General features: G+C 39.5%; 1 pseudogene; it reads right to left on the reverse strand.

Annotated features, from left to right (window-relative positions):
* Positions 1-824: 824 nt before the first annotated feature.
* LOC145035311 (uncharacterized) lies at positions 825-1,687 on the reverse strand (annotated as a pseudogene).
* Between the last annotated feature and the right edge of the window lie 16,562 nt (positions 1,688-18,249).

Here is an 18,249-nt window from a genome sequence, read left to right on the forward strand (position 1 = left end):
ACAATGAGCGTATTAGCGACGAATCTATACCGGCGACGTATTTGCAGCGACGCGTCGCCGCTAAAGGTATTAGCGGCGACATGCGTAACCTTTAGCGGCGACGCGTGTCGCCGCTATTGCCCAATCTTCTTGTAGTGTGTGTTTGTTGAAAAAAATTTAAGTTTATATGAATCAGGCATCCCTAAAGTACATCAAAATATCACAAGTTCGGTTTTAATATGTGATGCATAGATTATGCTTGAATACACATATAGTCTTATTATAACAAGCTAGCTCGCTATTATACAAACTCAGACATCTTTTGCCAATGCTTATTAATAGAATAATTCATACATAATAAATTTCTTCTAGGGCAGGATTTAATCGGTGCATACTGTTTGGTTTGCCATCTACATTTCTAGAATCACATTGACATGAAATGTCAAAATGAGTTTTATATATATATATATATATATATATATATATATATATATATATATATATATATATATATATATATATATATATATATATATATTCAGATTTATTTGAGACCATGTTAATTTTGTAAGATCCTGAGATTAAATCTAAAAATAATTTAAAAATGCAAAATAAAAATAAAAATCGAAAAATTCTTTTTTTAAATATTATTTTCGTAACTTTATTTACCTAAAAAAATTAAAAATAATAAAAAAAAATATCGTTTTTTTTTAAATACGTGAAATATTCTAATAGAATATTACATTGTACATATTCTAATGTAATTTTTAGAATATTAGAATATTCAACTAAATTTGCTAGATATATAGAATATTCAACTAAATTTGCTAGATATATAGAATATTCTAATATACTACAATATAGAATATGTAAAAAAATGTATTTTTTTATTTTTTTTTGGTATTTAGTGTGGAATTGAATAATAGCAATAGTGCATGTTCGAATACTAACAGTCTGCGTCTGATTTGATCCAGCATTCTCTGGTTCCATTAGAACACTAGCACTACATGGACCCTGAGGCATGTTGCTACTTGTGTTGTTTGCACCCTTTTTAGAAATCTTTGTCTCAAGAAATTAATATACTAATATCTTCCACGGACAGCATTTGGTTTCTTCTCTTATGTCCCTCCTCGTTGACATAGGTGCCGTTCCTCAAATACTTGGAGTGGTTTTGAGATTTTGTTGTAGTTTCAGAATGAACTTTCCTGTGGAACAGATGTAGGATCTGCAAGTATTACATTATAGATTAGAGAAATTAATTGAAAATTGAACAGTATTCACTATTCAGACATGCAGGGTGATGAGTTGCGTAAAGCTTAAATACATCTACCTTGTACACTTTCATCAAGTGGACTACAGATTTATCAGCGTCTCTCTCCTTCTGCTTTTCTATCCTGTTGTATTTAAGTCCACTATTTTCCTCTGCCATTTTAGTTTTCTGAAACAACTCCCCTAGTGATGTTCTATGTTCTTTCTTTCCTGTAGTTGTTTCTGGCACTCCAATTGTTGATCCAAGGAGATAACACTGGAGTGTGCAAGCAACTGTTCGATTTTCATTTTGCTCAGCACCCAGCACCTGCTCCGACTCATCGATGAACTGCAGTTCATTTTCCGTTGCCTCTGTTTCTTTTTCCATAAACTCAACTGAGGTGGATAATGTTGGTGTTGCTTGTGGACAGTGGATTGTTTTTTGAAGCTTTTTCAATGTTTAGGCATATGATAATCAAAGGAACATCTCCTAATTATGCTATAATCGCAAACATATCCCTTGTTTATGTAATACAAAGGAAAGAACTCTTCTCGACATATCTGTAGCAAACGCTAGTGGGTTTGTACTTAAAGGCTGAATGAATGAAGGAAGGTACAGATATTTTTTGAAAGAAGGCATTCTGGTTTATTTTCACCCTCTCAAATGGTGAGTAGCTAACGGAGGGACTGAGAGAGGGGTCGGAGGGGGTGGCGGTGTCATCTCACTGTTCCTTAATTTTGAATTTTAAAAAAAATATATATTACTGTGTAAAATAAATTGAAAAGGGTACGAAAAATGAAATATGGGTCATGCATAACCTGTAAGAAATTAAAATAATATGACTTTTGTAATGTATAGCAATTAATGTAACCTTTTTTGTATTAATTAAGATCATTATAATCCAATTTTGGTTTTTAGTTTAAAAAGTCTCTCATGTTATTTTTGGTAATTTAAAGATATATCGTTATTTATATTTTTGAACCACAAACTAGCCTACTTTTAAATATTACCCATTATCTCCTATTTAAAAATATCATTCCTTAACATTAGGTCAAAAACTCTTTAATAATTATTATTTACTTATTAAAAAAGAAAATAAATGCATATTCATCATATTTCACAAGTAAATCAATGATATATACACATGATTTTTTTCCTATAATAAATATAAGTAAGATTGTATTATATATTTTATTAGATAAAAGCATTCAATCTAAAAAGGATTAGGTCTCCATATCTTTTTTCTTCTACTTATACTTTAATAAAAACATATTGTTTGCAATGTAACACCGTAAATTTCAAGACAAATTTTTCATTTAAAATAATCATTTTATTCTTAGAAACACTTGTTCAAAATCTCATTCATAGTCGAATTACAAAACATAACTCCATTTTTACTTGCATAGAAAACCAGGATCCTCCAAAATATGACTCTTTCTCTGGTGTGTACAATCAAGCCGGTGCCGTCCCGTGATACTGAAAGAAACCTGAAAAACATCACACAAAACACTGTAAGCACGAAGCTTAGTGAGTTCCCCAAAATACCACACATAACACATATTAGCCACTCGAGGCTATAACTCTATGGGTCCGTGCACCCAAACTCTGTGAACCCTCAGGTTCTAACTCTGGGAACTTTCCGGTTCCAACTCAATAAACATGCACAGCATAAATCACATAGAAGTAATGCAATACAACACATCACGTACATATAGCATACAAATACTCTGATCACATAACCCTGGTTACCTACTCAAGGTAAAGTATAGTGAGAAGACTCACCTGGCAAGCAGAAAGCAGATATCCCCACACTTAAATCTTGAACTCGCCATCGCCTAACACGTAAGGCAAATACTCTCATGAATATAACTCTCGAGACTAGAATCAATCTTCTCATGGCACACTCTTAAGGGTAAAAGACTATTTTACCCCTCTATTGGCCCAAAGGCCACATCGCTGACCAAACCCTAAAAGTCAACGGCCAACCCTTGGTCAAAATCAAAGTCCTCAGTCAAAGTCAACCCCTGACTGACCCTACTCGCCGAGTCAACCCTGTGACTCGTCGAGTTCCCATAATCAGAACTTCACTCAATCCGCGACCTAACTCGCCGAGTCCAACAACTCTGAGTCCACTCGCACACAACTCACAGAGTCATCCCTCGACTCACCGATTCTCGACTCAACCAGAGAATATTTGGGACCCTTCGACAAGACTCGCCGAGTCCAAGAACAGACTCGCCGAGTCTAAGGCTATCATCAACCTACTCGCCGAGTTGTTCATACAACTCGCCGCGTTCCAAGCCATCTTCATCCAACTCGCCGAGTTGTTCTTCCAACTCGCCGAGTCCCAGCTCATCTTCAAGCAACTCATCGAGTACACCCATGTGACTCGCCGAGTACCACCGGTCTGAATCCATCCAGAAGCATTCCAGGCCATGCAACTGCTCCAAAACATAGATCTAACCTCCTACCACTCATCCATCACGTAAAGTGGCAAACTTTACGTGAATCCAAAGAGATCTAGGCCGTTTGCACATTGGGCTAGGGTTTGGGACATGTAAGCTTCACTAAACACTCCAACACAGGGACTTTCATGCTCTCTGATTCTTCTCCCTTCCAGATCTGAGGTAGCAACCTCAGATCTAACCTCTAGACTTCCCATTACATCCCTAGACAAATTCCCACAAACCCCAAAATGAAGAAACAACATAACAACAGTCTAATAACGAGATATTACCTCTAAGAGATGCCCCAACTGCAATGTAATTCGAATCCAAGCAAAGCCCCTTGCTCCAAGCCTTCAATCTCCCAAAATTCCTTCAACAATTATTTCTCCAAGCTCCAATCCACTCAACAATGGAGCTTCTCCGCGATTTAGGGTTTTTCTGGGGCTCAAGGGGTGATAAAGAGGCTAGGAGGAAACAATATGATCTTTATATAAGGCTCAACCCCGAGAATTAGGGTTTTCTCCATTCAGCGCCTACTCGCCGAGTCCATTACACTGACTCGCCGAGTCGGCCACTTAACACGCGACCAAGTCGCGACTCTACTCGCCGAGTCCGCACATGGACTCGCCGAGTCACTCTTTCCCAATTTACTCTTTTAGCCCTTCAACTCTACTCTTGATATTTCAGGATGTTACATGCAATATGTCAAAGTATTTTGTGATTATTTCGAATTAATTTTTTTTCACACGTTTTTTATGAGTTTTCTTATTTTATTAAATTTCATATAATATTTTGATATAATAATTATAATAAATACAGTAATAAATAGATATTAATTTTGTTAATGAACTTACATTATAATATTAAAATTATCAAATTAAAGTTTATTAGTTTCTTTTGCTTATTTATTTAAATTATTTGTTTAAATTTAAAAGATAAAAATACATTTCAATTTTAATAATTCATTATTTTTTTTCTTATAAATTTAAAGTTCTCAAATACTTAGACTTTTGAATTTAACTATTTTTTTTTAAATTAACTCATGTAATATATATAAGTCTTACAACTAGTATTTTAATAAAATGTTATTTGTCGGTTTCGAAGGCTAGATCTTCAACGGATATTTGAAGCTTTTGGAACCAAACAATAGGGTTTTATACATCCGGTCGCTATTGACCATACCTAACTCAATTTAAATAGAATAGCATATGTTCTTTTATGGGTTAGTGTTCTTAATGTTTAAATGTCCCTCAAATCGAGTCAAAGAGTTTAGGATCAAACTTGAAATCGATGTCAAATGTTCTTGAAACCGAGTTGAATGTTCTTTAAATATTTATGTTCTTAGTGTTCAAATGTTAATCATATTTAAGTGTTCTTCGATGTGTTCCAAATCCGCAATTACTAACGGTTCATGTGCTCCAGATCTGCAAAAATTTCGAGGGATATGATGTGTTTCATATCTACAACGACTTAGATTTCAAATGCTCAACCAAAATGTAAATGTCGATTGTTCTCGCTATCGATTTTGGTTCTTGAAATCATATTGTTATGTGTTAATGTTATTAAATTAAAAATTTTATTTCAGGCTTCTTAAAATCAATTTTTGTAGAACTTCATTCTAGAAATCAAATTATTCTATATTTTTGTTCTGAGCTTTTTGTTCATCATATCAATTTTTATTATATGTTAATGTTCTTGAGATCAATTTTTCGTTTAAGGTTTTCGTTTCTACCTACCATTTTTTTAGTCTGTGTATTTTTTTTATGATAAAAAAAATTCAATACATATATGGATGACAAACGGGCAACAAGTTGTATCATTAGCCATTTCTAGATGGCAAAACTAATTTCTTTGAAAACAACATTTGTGGATCTACGAGATATAACATTATAAAGCATGAGTCGTGTCACCATCTGGTTGAGCACTAGTATTTTCTAAGGTTCCTATAACATCCCAAGCCCAGGTATACCTTGTAACCCTTGATCTTTTGAGTACTTGTCCATTTTAGCCCCTTATTGAGAAAAGGTGGTGAATGAGTACGCGGGAGTACGTGAGTGTACGCTCAGTGTACTCATATGCGTGCTTTTGACGCGGAAGCCACCTAGTACGTTGGGCGTACTAGGACCAGAGTGAAAACCCTAATTTATGGTGAGTCCCCTATATAAAGGTTATCATGGCCTCATTCCTGGCCACCATTCTCAGACAACAAACCCTCTTAAATCCTAAACCTTCGTTCATAGAGCTTATGAGTGGATTTGAGAGCCTTTGAGTGATTTTGTGTGTTCTTAGGGTAAAGAAGAAGCTTTGGAGAAGAACGAGTCAGAGTCCAGACCCTTAGATCTGAGCATATCCGAGTTGGGAGCTTCATATAGAGGTATAAAGCATCAACCTTTCTCACTCTTTTGATTTATGAATCATAGTAGAGTATTTTAGGGTTTTGTCCCAAAAGTTGGAGACTTTATGTGATATTGAGCTCCAGAGACTATGATCAACCCCTTTGAGTGTATTCAGTGGTGTAGTGTCATAAAAATCAAGACTTGGACGTTGGAATCAAACCACGCACGAGATATGAGCATTTTGAGTTAAGAGAAAAAGAGTTTTGTGTGTTTGTGACCTTATCAGCCATGCAAAGGCTTGAAGTCACTGACTTTATGGAGTAAGAGCCATTAGGGAGTCCAGATCTGTGATATGAGCCAAGGTCGTAACTGATTAAGACCAAACGAGTAGAAAGAGTGCAACCGTGACGTATGTTGGGCGTAATCCCAGTAAGCACAGCGTAGGGGTTGAGCATCCTCAGTGCCTGCGTGGCAACAGAGTACGCGCAACATACAGAGCTGGTACATGCAGCGTACGCTCTGTCGTTGACTTTTTGTTTACTTTTAGGGTTTGGTCAATCTGTGGACCATTAAGACCAGGGATAATTAGGGATAATTATCATATTGTGTTAGGCGGAGGCTAGACCGGTGATTCGAGTTCGAGATTATTCGATTCTTACGAGGTGAGTCATCTCATTATACTTTACCTAGAGTGGTAATTCTTGTGTGACTGTAGGGTCTTATGTGTTTATATTGAGTATTGTGATATCCTGCATTACGTCTATGTGATTTATGATGTGTTGTATTATGAGCTTACTAAGTTAGGACCGGAGGGTCCATTTGAGTTAGGACCGGAGGGTCTACCCGAGTTGTGGGACTGGAGGGTACCACTGAGACACGTTGACCGAAAGGTCTTATTAAAATATAGCCTCGAGTGGCTAATGAACTGTGTATGTGGTATTTTGGGGAACTCACTAAGCTTTGTGCTTACCGTGTTATGTGTTATGTGTTTCAGGTACTTCTTAGGATCACAGGAACTCCCTAACTTGATTATACATACCCGTATTAGAGAAATGTTTTAGGAGGATCCTGGATTTGTGATAAACAATTTTTGAAATATGTGTTGATGATTGATACTTGAGATTTTTGAGAAAATGTGACATGTGTTTATTTGTGTTTGAAAATGAAAATTTTGGTTTCGAAATTTAAGGTGTTACAAGTTGGTATTAGAGCATTGGTTTGAGGGATTCGGATGCACCTCCGAGTGTGTTTGGACTCAAACTGATGATTTGAGAAAAAATTTCAACATAGATAATTTTTCTAAAATGAGATGGAGTTTATGAGAAAATGAGTTGGAGTAGTGTGTAGAATCAGCCAGAGCCCGAATGGTGATTTCCCAAAATACCCTTGCTTTTATGTTATGAAATATTTATGAGATATTTTATGAGATATTATGCATGCTAGAGAGTAGGCTAGCTATTTCATATTTTAGGACTAGAGTTGCCTGATGTGTGATGCCTTAGCCTAGGAGTTGTTGCTATCTGTGTTTTGCTATTAAGTATGAGTTAAGTAAGAGTATTTAGCAGATATCACCTAGAGAGGGTTTTTGAGTTGAGAGAAAATCTAGGAGAGACACATAGATGAGCTTGAGAGGGGTCTGTTGAGAGATTAGTCTGTAATTCGTGAGATATAGAGTATTTGTGAATTGGGGTCCTAGGAGGAGGACTTGGGGTGACAACAGGTTGGTATGAAAGGTAGTATTGGGTACGTACTACTGAAAGCACGAGATATGTAGGTAGTCTAAGTAAGAATACTTAGGATGCTAAACAGCAAGTAGGGGCGAGTGATCGAGTTTGGGTCTACTCGAGCTAGTCTCTGATGATTTTGTGTTGTTTTTCAAAGACATCATGGTGGGTACACGCCACAACCCAAAGTACAGTGGAGTTAGCGATGATGAGATTCGCAGGATGATTCACGACGAGGTGGCCGCAGCAATACGAGAGGCTATTTCGGAGATGTTTGGGTCTATTAAGACCACTTTGATCAAGACGTTTGACGAGTGATATGCTGCAGTTATTGAGGCGGCTGTTGCTGCACCACTGCGACTGTCACTGCTGCCAGGCCACATGAAGGTGACTCATTGCTGTACCGGGAGTTCAGCAACACGAAGCCACCAGAGTTTGTTGGGACTCAGGATCCAATTGCTGCGATGAGATGGATCTCTGATATCAGGGGTGTTTTTAAACTTGTTCATGCTCAGAGCATTTGAGGGTACGGTTCGTGCTGAACGTACTTCACTTAGGAGTAAAGGACTTATGGAAGTTTGTGATGGCCAGTTTAACTCCTGCAGAGCACACTGTAGTGACATGGGAGACGTTTACATTGATGTTCCAAGATGAGTATGTTCCCCCAGTAGAGAGGGAATGATTGGCCCATGAGTTTCTATTTCTCAAGCAGAAGATAGAGTCAGTAATAGAGATTACGAGAATATTTCACGAGAGGGCGTTGTTCTTCCCTGAGCACGTGTCTACCGAGCAGGCATGTATGAGCCATTATTTGAGCATTCTGATGAGTGATATTCAAGAATTTGTTGCAAAATCGTCTTATTAGACATTTGCTGAGCTTTGGGAAAATACCCGAAAGAGGGAGATTGAGCTGGAGGCTCGGGCCAGGGAGGAGGCGGAGTCTTAGGGGAGAGACCGGTGGCAGACACAATCGCAGTCGGTAGCTAAGCAGGCTAAGCCCGCTAATTCTAGATTTGGGGGCCAGAAGGGCCACACTTGTGGGAATTGCGGCAAGAATCATGAGGGATCATGTCGAGCAGGTATTTCCTACAAATTTGGTAAATAGGGACATATGGCGAGGGATTTCCCCAAGGGGTTTGCAGTCTGCTTTTACTGCAACCAGACCGGCCATCGGAAGGCCGAGTGTCGATAGCTACTTCAGGGATCAGCACAGGGACTGCACCTGCTGCTATACGAGCTACCGAGAGTCGGCCAGTGAAGATCGAGACACCGAGGGTTTGTAGGAGAGCCTTTCAGCTGACAGCGGACGAGGTCCACGCAGCACCAAATGTTGTGGCTGGTATGTGCTCTTTTACTTATTCTATTTTGAGTTATATCGTGCTTATATTGTGTAGTATATAGATACTTTTCTTGTGAGTTATGTACCTTCCTTGCTGTTATTTAATTCAGGTGCGAGTCGATCCTTCGTGTCATTAGCATTTAGTCGCCACATAACTATCCGACGTGAGGCATTTAGTCGACCTCTGAGAGTTTCTATAGCCGATGAGCATGTGGGGTTTGCTACTGATGTGATCTAGGGATGTGTGCTCGAGATTTTTGGTGTTGAGTTTCCGATAGACCTGGTGCCGATCGCGATGGGTGAGGTATGTGTCATTGTGGGCATGGATTGGTTGAATCAGTTCAAAGATATGATCGACTGCGAGCGTCAGATGGTGACCATACCAGACCCTAGTGGGGGAGTGCTTACAGTGTATGGCGATGGTACCAGATATGGGTAAGCTTTTTGCTTGGCTGCCAGAGCGAGACAAAGTCTACAGCAGGGTTGCAGGGGCTTTCTAGCATATGTGATGGATACACGGGTTGCTACGGAGAGACCAAGTTCTATCGCTGAGGTTCCAATAGTGAGTGAGTATCTAAATGTTTTTCCTGAGGAGTTACCGGGTGTGCCTCCTGAGAGGCAAGTAGAGTTCCGGATAGATTTAGTTCCGGGAGCAGCACCTATCACCAAGGCACCTTGTCGCCTTGTGCCACCAGAGATGCATGAGTTTTCTTCATAGATCTAGGAGCTATTGGGAAAGTGATTTATCTGACTGAGTAGCTCGCCGTGGGGAGTGCCGATCCTTTTTGTTAAGAAAAAGGATAGTTTACACTGGATGTGCATTTATTTCTGGGGGTTGAGCAAGCTGACGGTCATGAACCGTTATCCAATTCCGAGGATCGACGAATTATTTGATCATTTGCAAGGGGTGTCATTGTTTTCCAAGATCTATTTGAGGTTTGGATATCATCATATGAGAGTCTGCGAGGAGGATATCCAGAAGACGGCCTTTAGGATTCATTATGGGCACTACGAGTTTGTGGTGATTCCTTTCAGGCTCACCAACGCACCGGCAATGTTCATGGACCTCATGAACCGGGTATGCAGGCCTATTTTGGATCGATCGGTGATCGTCTTTATTGATGATATCGTAGTGTATTCAAAATCCATAGAGCAGCACAAGGAGCATCTAAGAGAGACTCTTGGAGTTTTGAGGTCGAAGAGGATTTATGCCAAATTCTCCAAGTATGATATTTGGTTATGAGAGGTCTACTTCCTGGGGCACCTCGTTAACTAGAATGGGATATTGGTCGACCTGGAAAAGATCGAGGCGGTGATGACATGGGAGGTGCCAAGATCCCCCACCGAGATCAGGAGTTTTTTGGGTTTGGCCAGCTACTATCAAAGATTTCTCCATGATTGTTGTCCCTCTCATCAAGTTGACCCGGAAGGGTGTTACTTTTATTTGGGGTCCCAAGCAGCAGGGCCCATTTGAGGCTCTTCGCTAGAGATTGTGCGAAGCCCCGATGTTAGCCCTCCCCATAGGAGTGGAGGACTTTGTGGTTTATTGTGTTGCATCTTTTTTAGGGATGGGTGCGGTACTGATGTAGAGGGGGAACGTGATAGCATATGCACCCAGCCAGTTGAAGCCTCATGAAACGAGATATCCCACCCACGATCTAGAGCTGGAGGCGGTGGTATTCACCCTGAAGACCTAGCATCACTATTTGCATGGGGTTCGGTGTACCGTATACATTGACCACAAGAGCCTAAAGTATATCATGGATCAGTCCAATTTGAATATGAGACAGAGGAGGTGGTTGGATGTAGTGAAAAACTATGACTGCGAGATTCTGTATCATCTGGGCAAGGTTAATGTGGTAGCCGATGCCCTGAGTCGTAGAGCAGCGAGTGCTCTGATCCGAGATGTGTGAATGAGGATGACAGTGATGACTCAAGTCCTATATACCATTCGAGAGGCGCAGGTAGAGGTTGTGAAGCCGAAAAACTACAAGAGGAGCGGGTGATTAGGCATGTGTCTAAGTTTGTGACAGATAGTCGAGGGCTTATAGCTTTCCGAGTGTGGATTTGGGCGTCCTATACGGGCGGAGCTCCGTGTATACTGATGGATGAGGTGCGTAGATCGAGATTCTTGATCCATCCAGGGGCCACCAAGATGTATTTGGACCTGAAGAGAGATTATTGGTGGCCCTGTATGAAGAGGGATGTGGCATGGGTGGTTGAGAGGTGCTTGAACTGCCGCCAGGTTAAAGCAAAGCATCAGTGTCCACATGGTCTTTGCAGCCTCTGAAGATTCCCCAGTGGAAGTGGGAACAATTCTCTATGGAATTTATCACCAAGTTACCGAGGATTGTGCGTGGAGCTGATGCGATTTTGGTGATTATTGACCAACGGATGTAGAGCACTCACTTCCTCGTTATCAGTGAGAGTTCTTCTGTAGAGAGACTGGCCGAGATTTATGTTAGAGAGGTGGTAGCACGACATGGAGTTCCGAAATCAATAGTATCAGATCGAGATGTGTGTTTTAGTTCCAGGTTTTGGAAGAAATTTCATGAGGATTTGGCCATGCGTTTGCATTTCAGTACGACATACCACCCACAAACAGACGAGCAAAGCAACCGGACAATGCAGGCGCTATAGGGCATGTTGCGTGCATGTCTTATGTACTTCAGAGGAAGTTGGGACACTTATTTACCTTGGCTGATTTTTCTTGCAACAACAACCATCATTTGAGTATTGGTATGCCTTCCTTTGAGCTTCTTTACGGGAGGAGGTGTCAGACTCCCATTTGTTGGGGAGAAGTGGGGTAGAGAATGAAGGATGGCACTGACATAGTGTTGGAAACAACTGATCAGATTCAGCAGGTCATACAGTGGTTATTGACGACCCGGAGTCGCCATAATAGTTATGTAGACAGGCGACGATTTGAGCTAGAGTTCCAGGTCGAATATTTTGTCCTCTTAAAGGTATCCCCTTGGAACGGGTGATCTGTTTCAGGAAACGGGGCAAGCTAGGGCCCTGATACATCGGTCCTTTCAGAGTGATTGCTAGAGTGGGTAAGGTAGCCTACTGGTTGGAGCTACCTATAGAGTTGAGCCAGATTCATAACACCTTCCATGTGTCCCATTTGAATAAGTGTTTAGTCGATGAGACGATCGTGGTACCCCTAAAGTACATTCAGGTGGATGCAAGCCTGAACTACATTGAGAGACTGATTGCTATTGTGGATCAAAAGCTAAAAGTTTTCAGAAACAAAGAGGTGCCCATGGTTCAGGTTCAGTGGCAAAATTAGAGAAGGTCCGAGTTGACTTAGGAGATGGAGTCTGAGATGCGAGAGCAGCATCCAGAGTTATTTACGGAGCAGGACTTTGAGGGTGAAGTCTGATTCTAGTGGAGGAGAATTGTAACATCCCACATCCAAGTATACCTTGTAATCCTTGATCTTTTGAGTACTTGTCCATTTTATCCTTTTATTGAGAAAATATGGTGAATGAGTACGCGGGGCGTATGCGAGTGTACGCTCAGCGTACTCATATGCATGTTTTTGACGTGGGAGCCACCTAGTACTCTGGGTGTACTAGGCCCAGAGTGAAAACCCTAATTTAGGGTGAGTCCCCTATATAAAGGTTATGATGGCCTCATTCTTGGCTACCATTCTTAGACAACAAACCCCCTTAAACTCTAAAACTTCATTCATAGAGCTTGTGAGTGCATTTGAGATCCTTTGATTGATTGTGTGTGTTCTTGGAGTAAAGAAGAAGCTTTGGAGAAGAAGGAGTGAGTCCAGGCCCCTAGATCTTAGCATATCCAATTTGGGAGCTTCATATAGAGGTATAAATCTTCAAGCTTTCTCATTCTTTTGGTTTATGCATCATAGTAGAGTATTTTAGGATTTTGTCCTAAAAATTGGAGACTTTATGAGATATTGGGCTCTAGAGACTATGATCGACCCTTTGAGTGTATTCTGTGGTGTAGTCACAAAAATCAAGTCTTAGATGTTGGAATCAAGCCATGAAAGATATATGAGTATTTTGAGTTAACAGAATGAGAGTTTTGTGTGTTTGTGACCTTATTAGCCATGCAAAGACTTAAATTCACTGACTTTGTGGAGTAAGAGCCATTAAGGAGTCCAGATCTGTGATATGAGCGAAGGTCTTAACTGATTAAGGCCAAACGAGTAGAAAGAGTGAAACCGGGACGTATGTTGGGCGTAATCCCAGTACGCACAACGTAGGGGTCGAGCATCCCCGATGCCTGCATGGCAACAGAGTACGCCCAACGTAGAGAGCTGGTACGCGCAGTGTACACTCTATCATTGAGTTTTGCTTGACTTTTAGGGTTTTCTTAATCTGTGAACCATTAAGGCCATGAAGGGGTAAAATACTCTTTTACCCTTCTGTGAGTTTCTAAAAGGGTTGGTCTAGCTTCATTGGGAGTTGTTATTAATTAGGGATAATTATCATATTGTGTTAGGAAGAGGCTAGACCAGTGATTCGAGTTCGAGATTAATCCGATTCTTACGAGGTGAGTCTTCTCACTATACTTTACCTAGAGTGGTAATTCTTGTGTGACCGGAAGGTCTTATGTGTTTATATTGAGTATTGTGATATCCTGCATTATGTCTATGTGATTTATGTTGTGTATTATTCTAAGCTTACTGAGTTAGGACTGGAGGGTCCTTCTAAGTTACAACCGAAGGGTCCACCCAAGTTGTGGGACCAGAGGGTCCCACTGAGACACGTTGACCGGAGGGTCTTATTGAGATAGAGCCTGGAGTGGCTAATGAGCTGTGTATGTGGTATTTTGGGGAACTCATTAAGCTTCACGCTTACCGTGTTATGTGTTATGTGTTTTAGGTACTTCTCAGGATCGCGGGAAGGCCCTGGCTTGATTGTACACACCCGCATTGTAGAAATCTTTTTGGAGGATCCTAGATATGTGATAAACAATTTTTTAAATATGTGTTGGTGATTAATACTTGAGATTTTTTAGAAAATGTGACATGTGTTTATTTGTGTTTGAAAATGAAAATTTTGGTTTGAAAACTTACGGTGTTACAATTCTTTCACTGGTTAACTCTTGAATCTCTTCAAGGTCAATTGTACGCCCACTGTCCTCTTTGCATATGAGCCCTCTTTCGTGAAAGACTTCTCTTCGTGCAACAAACTGCATGTTCTCGTAGATATGTAAAAAAATATCCAAAAGATTTTTTTTGGTTATCTAGTGAAAATACATCGCTCACATCTAAGTTCTCTCTTATCATGAGTCTCCCGTCTAACGAAAGCTTCATAACTCCAGAACCTGACATGTGCTAAGGAGGGAACTTTCCCTATCCACAATTCATGAGTTGTTTTGATAACCTTCTTGGTAGGGACAACATTAAGGATATGAGTGGTTTTCTATCAGGCATACCCCTAGAAAGAAAAGTGAAGAGAAGCTCGACTCATCATGGTACGAACCATGTCTAACAAGGCCCAATTGTGCCTCTCATCCATGTCATTAAGTTGTGGTGTCTTATGAGGAGTTAATTGTGAAATAATTCCACATTCTTTGAGGTAGTCATTGAATTCGATACTAAGATACTCTCCGTCTTTCTCAGATCGAAGCATCTTTATATTCCTGCCTAATTGATTCTCGAATTCATGTGTAAACTCTTTGAACTTTTTAAAGGTCCACACACATCTATGTCTATAAGATCCAACAAAGCCTTACCTCTTTCATAAGATCTAGTGAAAGGTGATTTTGTCATCTTCCCCAAAAGACAAGATTCACATTCATCATCTGACCTTAAGTCAAATGATTCCAACACTCAATCCTTTTTTAGTTGGATGATTCGTTTCTTGTAAATGTGTCCAAAACGACAATGCCATAAGTATACGTTGTCTAAACCATTAAACGAATCAATATGGCATACATTATAACCTAAGCTATCAATACAAATCACAGTCTCATGTAAAGCTTCAAACATAAAAAAAAAACATTTTTATAAACCAAAATCGATCCATTCATATCGCTAAACGAATATGGAAAACCATGTCTAAATTCATGAAAATAAATAATGTTTCGTTTCATTTATGACGAATAACAATAATTAAATAAATCTAATCTAACATCACAACCAAGCACAAGACTATAAATTCCAATCTTGGTAACAGGAGAAGATCGCCTATTGCCCATGATTAGATTCATCCTTCCATGCTCCACTCTTCACTTTCTCTTAGCCCCAAAAAATCAGAACAAATATGAAAACCACATCCTTATCAAGGACCCAAGAACGATTAGGTTGTCTATTATTAGTTTAAATAGTGTAAACACCGGCCGACGATGCTTCACTTTTCCATCCTTGATGTCCTGTAAAGTACATAGGAAAGCTTCTTTTCTAATGGACCTTATAAATTCAATAGAAGAAAATGGCCTCTTTGGGATCATTAACAGAAGGAATGTCAGAACTAGGATTCACTTTTGGGCCATTGCTTGACAACCCAACATGGGCCCTACCCTACCTGTTTTGCTTAGGAGTACCATTCCATTTCTTTCCTTTGTTTTTGGTGGTTGTCGAGGCCAACAAAATAAATAACCCTAAATATTTTACAATAAATAGTATATAGTGGTAAAGGGGTCTAATCCGCGGAGATTGGTTCAATTTTATAACTCTATGAAAAATCTCTTTGCAAAAGTGCTTGTAAAATGACAATAAAAATAAAAATGGGGGTTGCGGTCTTTTAAATACTTGAAATAAAACAAGGATTAAACTAAGATTTAAATGGGCATTTCAACAAAAATAATATTTTGACGTAAAATCAAAAAGAGGAAGATGATTGACTTAAAGTTTGCTCACTTTGAATTTTGATGAACATATCATTAGAATCCAATGGTGCAATAGTTGTTTTAAATGCTTAATTTGGGTATAGTAATCCAAGAAGCTTGAAATTACCTAGTCTTTTCTTAGTTGTTAAAATGGTTAGAGAAGATCATAACAATTTCCTTAGTTAAAGTCATAATTTCCATTAAGAAAGTAATTAGTGAAAGTCAACTAGCATTAAGAACCAAAAAGTCACCAAATCCAAGAGGAGTCAAATGCTTTCATTACCATTTTGGAGAAAATGTTTTTAGGATTATGTGAAGCAAAACTAACAAAAAAAATCATTTGTTGCTTGCTAATTTGAGGATCCTTTACTTAATCAAGAAATTACCCAACTAATCACCACAAATACATTTAAACTCATGAATAAAAACATACCAGTAGTGATATGATCCTAAAAACACAAAACATTCCCATAAGGATTCAAGAACAAGTTCATGAAGTATTCAACATTCAACAAAAATTCAAAGGATTCCACAAAATTCAACCAAGCTTTGTTTAGCTTAGCATGGCTAAACTCAAGAAACTAATGTGAGAAAAGATTGTACCAAACATTTAACAAGATTAAGAGGTGAAAATATGATGTTCTTGAGGTGTTCTTGGTCTTGAAAATGCTCCAAACAACCTATCCATCTGCGAAACTTCCACCAACCCTGCAACACTAGTGTATGATAGCCGTACATAACGCTGGACCGTATAGACTTTCGAATATTCAATCCTACCCTAAGCTCCCAATCAAACAAGAACAGAACATAAGGCCAAATCAAACATTCTCAGGCTATAAGATCTTAATTATGTGTAACCATGATGCCTACACTAGATAACTACAGTAATGATGTCAATTTCACATAAGAGAAACCCTAGGCTAGCAGGCATCCTGTAATCAGACAATTTTTACCATGCAATTCCTGAAGATCCCTAGCCTAGTAGTAGCATGCTGTTCTAACATATCACATAATCAAATAACTGTATGGTATTTTGGGGTCTACTTACTGGCTCCGAATGATCATACACTTCGCATCGTCATTTAATTATTTTGAAAACCATTTTGAAAATCTTACCTTGATTTGAGACTGGATTCACACGAATGTTCCTCCAATTCACTCAAACCAAGGCTCTGATACCAACTTGTAACATCCAAAAATTTCAAACCAATTTAAACTTTTTAAACATATCAAGTTCATCAAAACATTACAACTTTTGTTTTCAAAATACTGATTATCAGAGTTTTTCCCAGAAACATAAGTATAATAAGAGGAGTTGTACGATCATGCCTTCACCTTACCGTTTTCCTCTGATGTACCTGAAACAATAAGATGAAACTGTAAGCCCAAAAGCTTAGTGAGTTACCCCTAAAATACTGATACACATACAGTCCACATAACAATATCAATATTAGCATATCATATCAATAAAACAAAACAACATGCACTGGGCCCACAACTTTACAAGCTGGATTACCGCATGGGCCCTCAGTACGAGTCTGGAATGCCTGTCTGGCCCTCAGCTCGTATCTGGAATGCCATCGAGCCCCTAGTACGAGTCTGGAATGCCTACCGGGCCCTCAGCTCATATCTGGAATGCTCCCGAGTCCTCAGTATGAGTCTGGAATGCCTACCGGGCCCTCAGCTCATATCTGTAATACTCTCGGGTTTGTTGGCTACCGCACAGAGCAGTACAACCTCAACCCACCCCACATAACATGTCAACATGTAACAAATAAAGGCACATACAGATAATCAATCAATGTCACATGCAGTCCTACAGATCTACCCGACTAGCATATCAACTGACATACTTACTGACTCAACTTATCATATCAATAACTACTGGGATATCAAATCCAATGGGCCGGCCTTGGTGCCTTAGACCCCTTAGTATAGTGAGGATAACTTACCTCGAAGATGTCAGCTCGGTAAATAATCAAAGCTCTCCGATCACTTGTCAAAGACTCCACCACCTATTACCACAATATGACATGCTCATAAGTCCTACACCTTATAAGGTGCTCCATAAACCACTAGTCAACCCCTTGTCATAGTCAAAGTCCCCAATCAAGGTCAACAGTCCATGTTGACCTTAACTCGCCGAGTACACTTGGGTACTCGCCGAGTTCTCTGAAGCACATTCCAACTCGCCGAGTCATCAGAGTGAGTCGTCGAGTTCCTTCGAATCGTTGATCAACCCTTAAGGCCACTCGTCGAGTTCCCTCCTTGAACTTGACGGACATACATGCAAACGTGTCCTGGTTAAAACTCATCCGACTCGCCGAGTTGTTCTTCAACTCGTAGAGTCTTATGAAAATATTCATCG

This window comes from Lactuca saligna, chromosome 3 (genome assembly GCF_052625555.1).
Source record: "Lactuca saligna cultivar CGN05327 chromosome 3, ASM5262555v1, whole genome shotgun sequence".
NCBI classification, from domain to species: Eukaryota; Viridiplantae; Streptophyta; class Magnoliopsida; order Asterales; family Asteraceae; genus Lactuca; species Lactuca saligna.